Raw genomic sequence first — 9932 nt, forward strand, 5'->3', positions numbered from 1 at the left:
ATAGAGACCATTAAGTGTGTCATGTCATTGGTGATTACCTCTTCTTTGACAAATTATTTTTTATGCCTTTGACTTCATCATGGTTTTTACCCAAATGGCATGCAAAGAACTTGATCACCAAATTGTGTGCATAAAAAAGAGGAAAGCGGGTGGGAAATGATACAGGATATGGAGAGACAATCGTTCTTGATACATCATTGTATAGATGGAGGAATTCCAAGAACTTCAAATTAGGAAAAAGAATTCAGAAGAAATGGTTGGCTTCCATGTTGAGAACATTAATAAGTTTTGGGCTATGTACAATTTCTGAAGGATGAGTTGGAGTAATCAGGCCCAACTTAGGTCGGGACACCACAGACTTATGGTCATAGCTTTTGTGATCCAGCCTTGTTTCTTGGTTGCTTGAAGTACTCGGTGACTCTTTGCTGCCCTCTTTTTTATCTTCTTAAGGTTTTCCTGTTCTGCTTCTTCCAACATAGAAAAGGCAGGAAGAAGCTTTCTGCACCATGTTGTTGATTACTAATGTATTGGTGCTGTAAACTTCTTTATCATTTGTTTTCTCATCTCTGGGTGTTTGATAGTACTGCATTCTGCCACTAGTTTTGGATCCTAATCATTAGCAATATTTAGATCAAATTGGAGAATTCACAACCCTTGGTATGAAAAAGGATCCCTTTTTCAAAAAAGAGACTATTATCAGAAGTGAAGATTGGGAGGTCACACACAATAACTAGAGTGAAGAGGTACTCATGCATATTGAGATTCTTAATGTTGGATCAGAACAAAGTATATTGTAGCTTAAGGTGTGCCACCTTCTGGACACTTCCATGCTTATGACATCTCTTTGCACAAAATTCAACACCCAAGAAGCAGAAGCAACACAGCAAGATAAAATATATGGGGTAACAAGAAAAGGTCTGATTACCATCGTTACCACTACAAATGACAATGTAACGCTGATCAACTAACTCCATTGGATGGCCATAATGAGGGCCAGGACCGGTCCTAAAACAACCACTCTGCGTGGAGATTATAAGAAACATGCAGCAACGCAATCAGATCAGACAACCCAAGAAACACAAAATAATTCGCCTGTGCCACTTCAACCTACAATGTGTCAAATCCAAACAGAGAGATCATCAGTATAAGGACCTAGATTAGAAGCAGACTTCCATCTTTTAGAAACAAAACAAACAAAATCATGCACTTCAAATTTCCTTTAAATGAGGGAGTTTAGTAATGAGGGAAGGGACAATGTTTAGCTCAGTTTAGCTCGTATAAGCTCGCTAATTAATACAAACGTTATCTTTGGTATATTTTATATAAAGAGTAGATAGTTAAAGTGTTTGACTTGCAATCAATTTAAGTTTAGAGTTCAATTCCTATTGCTTACAAGTTTAGAACTTTTTTTTTTTGGAAAATGACCATACTGTACCGATAATTTGACCCGGTTTCTTAAAAACCCTACAATTTTCAAGATTCTCTCGATGTCCAAAATCGCAACTATCCGACATCGTTATTACCCTTTGCAAATACGAATTGAGGCCTTATTGCGATAAAATTGTACCACCCATCGGCTAGGTCCAACTCCCACTTAAATCCAAAATCACAGGGTTTTTTATGCGGACCTCACGAACTCGCATAAATTTATTTGTGAATTTTCAGTGAAACTGAAACCACCAAAATTGCAAATGTCTTACACTTTTGCATATGTCAATATTTCACATAAATATATTTGCAAAACTCCACTTAAAGTGAAACCACTAAAATTGCATTTATCATACATTTTTGCATATAATTCATGATTTTACATAAATATTTTTGCGACAATCCTACTCGTTCGCAAAAATCCTTCTGTTTCACAAATGAATTGTGTATTTACGATTTTAGTTGTTTCAGTGATTATGCGAAACAATTAGATTTTTGCGAATCAGTAGGATTTTTATAAATATATTTATACGAAATTGTGAATTATATGCAAAAAAGTATGATATATACAATTTTAGTGGTTTCAGTTTAAGTGAACATATGTTTAAGCGAATTTATAAAGTATTTGCGATTTCAGTGGTTTCAGTTTTTTAAGTAGAGTTTCACATGTAACAACCCAAATAATAGTGAATGTAAGCAAATAAACATTCAAATCATTTAAACATTCAAATGATTTGAAAAAATATAAACATATAAACAATGACATTATATACAAATCATTCAATAGTGCTTTTAGTTTAAACATTTAATAGTGTTTTCAGTTTAAACATTCAAATAATTTAAACAGTGACACTATATACAAATTAATGACATTTAAATGACTTTATATAAAAAATCATTCATAGAAACATTCAAATGACTATATATAAATCAATGAGTTATAAGGTTAATCTTCGAATCTATACAAAAAAACAAAAAACAATCAAATGAATTTCTACTATTGAGGATGTTATGATTGTCACGATCGTAGCTCATCAATGACTTTATTTATATTCTGCAGAAGGCTAGCTTGAGTACGTATCATATTATCTTGAGTATATATCATATTCTTCAACATGCTGATTTCTTTAAGTGCAAGAGTCAACTCTCACTCTGATATACTTACAGTCTTTTTGTGCTTTTCTCCAACTTTCTCCTCTCCTGAAAGGCCCTCTTTGCCGATGAAGAACATGCAACCTTCTTGGTGACTGCAAAATCGTCATTGGTAGCATGTGCCATGGACGACAAGATGATGTCTTTGCCGCCCTCGCACCAGTCTTGAAATTTGAAGAGGAATACTGTGGGGTAATCCTTCATTCGATCCTTCATGGCATGTGATAGAAATTTGCTAACTATGCAAAGGTGACTGGTTGGTTGTTGCACAAACCCAAATTGTTGAACAACTCTGTTGGCCAATTGATGCTCAACTTCATTCATGTTGTGCAACCAAATATCCTTTCTCGCGATCACCTTTTGCCCCTAAAATCACATTGACATTCTCCTCTTCCTTCAACACGCCATCATAGGGGCACCCATTTATGTATATTTTCTTTATGGTTAGGCATATAGACATGCATTATTAAAAAAACTTATGAAATATCAACAACAATACTCATGTTTGCCCTAGTCATCCCACGAAGCGATGCAGCACATTCGGCACGTGACATGCGAGGACCCACCAATCTTTGATCATGTTTCTCTTTATTGCATGACCGACTCCACATTGCGACATATGAACATTCATGGGCAACGTCACATATCTGGAGTTTTTCAATGGATATGTGCTTTCATATCCAAACCTGCATAACAATGATTAACAAAGATCAATACACAATATGTATCAAAACACAATATAAGAATAACTATAAATCAAAAGTTTAGGTATAATAAAGGAATAAATACCTTTAACAACACCAACATCCCGACAATATTTTTTTTTTGCTCCTCGTGCTACTCAAACTTGCATATGGATGTGCAAGTGTAGCTCCTCTCCATTCGTATTGATCGATACAGTCTAGGTCTTCAAAAAATCTAATGTATGATGCATGAATCAACTTTCTATCAGTGTCGATGAATAAGCATGAGCAAAAGAAGTATAGCAAGAATGTTCTCACTGTCTTGTCCACCCTACTATCGCCATTTCCTCCAACACACGGTAGTTTTGCTTTCATCATCCTCACCTTACTGGTGTCATAGTAGCTTCTAAGCTATAAAAACTTGATCTTATCACCTTCAAACACATCATCATTTGCTTGCAAATAAATAACACACAAGTGCTTGAAATTTCTCTACCGATGTCCACTAACCGGCTCCCAATGACACTTCGGTCTAGTGATTTGTGTCATGTCCTCCAATGTGATGGTTATTTCAAGATCTTCAAACTAGAATGTGTTGGTTGTTGGATTTCAAAATTGCACAATGGACTCTAAGAGGGGGTGACTGATGTTTTATGGTGTGATATCCAAGAATTTGCGAAAATACATTCAATCTAACAACTCCTTCACTTTCTATATTAGTGTTAAAAACCATTGGTGTGCTTGATTCTAGTAGAATCAGTGCATATTGAATATTGGCTCTTCTGAATCCATTGACTGAGAATCCTGTAATCCAAATTAATTTTATTAAATCAGTAAATTTTAATGATTGAATGTATATATGTATAATAGCAATTTCAATTGCATTCATAGATAGTAGCAATATATATATATATATATATATATATATATATATATATATATATATATATATATATATATATATATATATATATATATCATAATTTAATCAGTGAAATCAATTAATTTTTACATGTTTTACACATACATGACAAACTAATCAATTGCATTCATTGATAGTAGCGACATTAAACTAATCAATTATTCTATATATATAGTAGTAATTTTAATTTCAAATTCAATTACATATATGGATAGTAGCAATATATGTATATATATATCCCAATTTAATCAATAAAATTAGTCAATTTCAATAAATTTCTACATGTTTCACACATACATGATAAACTAATGAATTGCATCCATAGATAATAGAAACATTAAAATAATCAATTATTAAAAGTATATATGTATAGTAGCAATTTCAATTTCAATTGCATTTATGGATAGTAGCAATACATGTTCACGAGCACCAAACCTTCTTCCCCACTGCAACCTCTTCGCCGGAGTTTGTTCTTTTTCCTTTGCATGGAGAGCAGCATCAGACTCATGAATGGTGTCGCAACAACCAGACACATGACCCTCACATCTACTTTTTGAGGAGGGTCCACATCAACCTATGCCCCTTGGTTAGGTTCCTCATCCTTACTCTCACTATTGCCACTACAGGTGGCTGCATCTCTAGCTTCATTTATCTGGGAATTGATGCTAGCAACAACCTTAGTATCAGCCAATGGGTCACCCTCCCCCCTCATTAGATGCTTCTGGCATGGGAGACAAGATTGTGCCTACAAACTGCTTAACTTTTTCTGCACATTATGCCTTATATACAAATCACTTTAAAATTTATGGTTGTTCACTGTATGACAATTCAAAATTTTCTTCCAGCTCATTGTTTGAGCGCAGTTGTATGTGATTATTGAGGGTGTATTTTCTGTGAAAAACATTAGACACCCACATTTTTGGCTTTGGATGTGGCTCCCTCTCTACCCACTATTGCACCCTAAGTCGTCCTTCCAAATTACCAGGATGACCCAGTTCATAGTTATTTATTGGCTTTTCTTGTTGTGCTACAACAATAGAAGATAATGTGGGTGTGGACCACTTCATTGTCTTTTTCTTATTGGCTATATTGTACTAATAAATTGATTCAATTTTTCTTACAATAACAAGACATGAAATATTAAACAAGCATTGCAAAAAACAAACAAACTATTTGCATTTCAAAAAGCATTTAAAAAAAATGGAACACTATGCTTACCGAAAATATTGAAAAAGCATTTCATTTAAAAAAAAAGGAACAATGTTTGATTCAGCCGTTAATACAGAAAAAGCACATCGATGGTTCGACAGTGATGAAGTATCTCCTATAAATAGTTGCCAAAAGAGAAGTAGGTTGGGGACAAAAGATAAAAAAATCCCTTGATTATGCAAAAATAATTAGGTTGGGGACCACAACAGGTTTATATATAATTCAAAAAAATATTTCACAAAAAATAAGAAATATAGCAAATTTGTTATAATTGAGAAAATATTTAAGTATAATATTTGTGATATAAGGTGATTCACAAATTACTTTATGTGAGATTGTGCAGTATATGTGAATAAGTAAGATATTTGCGATTTTAGTGGTAAGTGAAGCTTCGCAGATAAATTTATGCGACTTTGGAAAGTATATGCGAAATAGTAGGATATTTATGAATTTAGTGTAAGTCGAGTTTTGCACATAAATTTATACAATTTTATGAAAGATATGAGAAAGCATTGTATATTTGTGATTTTGGTGGTTTTAGTTTCACAGAAAATTTGTAAATAAATTTATACGAGTTCGTGAGGTCCATATAAAAAAACTTGTGATTCTGGATTTAAGTGGGAGTTGGACCTAACCGATGGACTGTACAATTTTATCACAATAAGGAATCAATTTGCAGTTACGAAGGATAAAAGGGTCCTAATGATGTTGAATTGTGATTTTGGACATCAAAAGAATATTAGAAATTATAGAAATTTTAGAAAATCTGGTCAGATTTTTTGTATAGTACAATCATTTTCCATTTTTTTTGTAAATGAGTCAGCTCAAGTTTTTCTCAATAGGTTTGATGTTCAAATTTATTTTTTCAACTATGAAAATTTTTATCATTTTCAAAATAAAATTGTTCATGCTCAACTTGTTTAGCTCGAGTTTTTCATGAGCTTAAGCACGTTCGGGTTGTCACAAGAAATGAGCCGAGTTTGAATACCCTTTGTTCGGTTTACTTGGCTTATTTACCAACCCTCTTATAAATTGTTATATATAGAGCCTATATATAAAATAGAAAATGATCGTACTGTATGACAAAAATGATGCATTTTTAAAAAATGCTTCACAATTTACCAAATTTGCAAATGGACAATTATGAAAGTTCTCACTTTTTTTATATGCTTTTACCCCTCGCAACTGCGAATTTCTTATTTTCATAGGTCACAGCACTAAAAGTGGATGGATCCACAAAATTCGTCAACAAAATCACATCAGTGGTTGCGATATTCCAAAACAAATTACAAAATTCAAAAACACTTGTGAAAATCGTGATGAGAAATTCTAAAAGAGTATCGCAAGGATATTGCGAAATTCCTTCTTCTTGCAAAATTTCATTTTATTTAAATGACACTTTGTTTCTCAACCCCTTATTTTCATTTAAATGCCTTATTTTTGCAACCCTAGGGTTCTTTTGGTCCCCAATCCTTCCAGCATCTTCCGACGATATTTTGGCGACATTCCAACGATATTCAAGCTTTGCGAAAATCCCTCATTAGTGGCGGTTCACTAGTAGTGGTAAACCCTGAACTTTATAAATGATGAGTTTTTTCGGTAAAAGCATGGGTGACACTTCATCAACAATGAGTTTTTTTTGTAAAATCATGAGCGACACTTCATTGACGTTGATTTTTTTTTTGGTAAAAGCATCAACAATGAGAAGATCGGCAACACTTCATCAACGATAAGTTTTTTCAATAAAAGCACGATGATGAAAAGATCGATGACACTTCATCGATGGTGAGTTTTTTTGATAAAAACATCGACGGTGAGATCTTATGGTATGGGTGGGATAGGAAACCACAAGTTGGCAAGTTATTGTGAGTGTTGCATTCTCATCACAGAGAACGTAAATGATGATGATATAAAAGGCATATGCTCTAACGAACTGTGATAGCCAAAAAGATGTGTTGGATGTTGATGATGTAGAGTCAACGTATCTCATGGTCATCATTGGTTTGATCACATGGTATGGGTGAGATAGGAAAAATTAGGAGAACAACATAGAATATAGAATAAATGATGGTATATTGTATTTTCTCTCTATCAAAGATACGGTGCAATTTGACATTCTTGAGGACAAAGAGATGAAAATACTTTTGCAGATACTTTATTTTTTTATCCATCAAAGAGGTAGTGAGAAACAACATTCTTGTGAAAAAATAAAATGAATGCAATATATGAGCGACTTCATTTTGTGAAAGAATTGAATGAATGCAAAATGTATGAGTGACTTTATTTTGTGAAAGAATTGAATGAATGCAAAATGTATGAGCAACTACATTTTGTAAAAGAATGAAATGAATGCAATGTATGAACGACTTCATTTTTGTAAAAGAATGGAATAAATATAATGTATGAGCGACTTCATTTTGTGAAATATGCAAATTTACTATATAAATTCACACATATATGCAAAAAAATTTCAAAAGATGTGAATTTCTTACTTATGCGATGTTTTTTTTTTAATTTCAATGTTACAGAACAGATCCACATGTTTAACAATACATAAAAACAGAACTAAAATTTATAATTAAAATTCATCCACAAACAACTACAAATTTTGTCAACCTTACATGCAAAATTACAACAAAGTTTTTAAATATAACCATGAATGAACTTTACATCCAAATGATATCTAATTTTTTATTCAATCTGTCAAAATTACATCCACATAAGGCATTCAAATGCAAATAAGGGGTTGAGGACCACAAAAACTCTAGGGTTGCAAAAAGAGGACATTCATATGCAAATAAGAGGTTGCAAAATGAAGCATCATTCATATAAAACAAAATTTCTTCGCAATTTCGCAATATTAGACTTTCGTAAGCTTTTTGTAATTTCACAATACCTCATGCAATACTCTTTTGAAATTTTGCAATGTACGAACTTCTGCAACACTTGAAGGATTTTCACAACGTGCCTTGCGATATTCGTCATGAGTTTCACAAGTGTTTTGAAAACTAGAAATATTTTTGGAATATAGCAACCTCATGCGATTTTGTTGACGAGTTTCGTGGTTTCATCCACTTTTAACGTCGTGACTCGAGAAAATTGAAAATTCGTAGTTGCGAAGGGTAAAAGCATCCAAAAAAAAGTAAAAATGTGCAAAACTGCCCATTTGGCGGATTTGGTAAATTAGGGGGCATTTTTTAAAATGCCTATTTTTTTTTGTACAGCACAGTCAATTTTTGTATATAAAACCCTACCTAACCCCTTAGGGGCATAGGGAAGCTGCAAGGGTATACTGAATAAGGTGGGCATGTGTGCCCTTGTGTCCTTTCTTGTACCTTAGTGGAAGTGACTGCCTTCATGTGTGTCAAGTCCCTGGTCCCTAAGTCCTTTGGTCCTTTTCACATTTGGCCTTGTGCACCCTAGGCAGCTCGTCCCTTGCCTTAGCCACTGCCTGGGAAGGTGTAGGCTGCTGAGCCTTTTTCTCCGGTGTAGAAGACTCAGGCTAACATATATTCAACAACGTTTTCTTTCTATTTATATACTAAGGCAGATCACCATCTTTTTGTTCAATGCAAGATTGCTGTTACTATTTGAATATATATATATATATATATATATATATATATATAGAGAGAGAGAGAGAGAGAGAGAGAGAGAGGAAACTTGTCTTATTGGTAATCTGCCGATCTGCTTAATACATGGTGGCATACTTTGATAACAAGCGTGTTTGCAAAGCCCGCTTATTTGCTTTTCAGATGGCTGTTGAGGTATATGGCAGTCGAGGAACAGACTTAATTTTAAGGCTAGTTATGCAAATAATTTTATGATGATTTAAAAGGCATTGATCATCAAATCGCCAAAAATTGATTTATGCTGGTCGATGGATTAAGTATCCATCTGCAGTTTGCTTCTTCATTTGTGGCACATTGGGTACCAATGCTCTAATGGATATTTCATTATTCCAGGGTGTTGGTCTGCTCACATGCATGCCACGGATCAAGAGCACACTTGGTGGCTTTAGATCATAAATGATGTATCTCCATTTCACCAAATTGTTGTTGAATCTTCCTGGCCTGATCAAGTTGACACAGTCAGAATACCTTACGAGCTAGAGGGCCACCGACGACCAGATTTTCCACACAAAATTAACTTTATTTCAGCACACCCAATGCATTTGCATTTCAAGTCTAGTAATTACACAGCTTACTGCTTACCAAAACTTAGTACCGTTGGAGCAGATCACATTTGGAAAGATGAGCCTTCTGACTGGTCTTCTTTTTACGTTTTTTTATGTTAAAGCAATCTTGTTTTGTTACTGGTAGGAGTCTAGCTAATCCCATCTTGCTGATCTAAAAAAAATCAGTTCTAAATGAGTTGTATGGACAGCCAAATCATTAAATTCCTACGATGTTAGCCGAGTAATATTATTGCAAATAAAAGCGAAGGCCGTGAATCTACTCACCTGTACAGAAGAAAAGGAAAAGTTTGAAATCAATAAAATAATTTGAACATTTCTCAGGTGCTCGTTTATTTAGCAG

This window comes from Nuphar pumila, chromosome 5 (genome assembly GCF_984573655.1).
Source record: "Nuphar pumila chromosome 5, dmNupPumi1.hap1.1, whole genome shotgun sequence".
In the NCBI taxonomy this organism is placed as follows: Eukaryota; Viridiplantae; Streptophyta; class Magnoliopsida; order Nymphaeales; family Nymphaeaceae; genus Nuphar; species Nuphar pumila.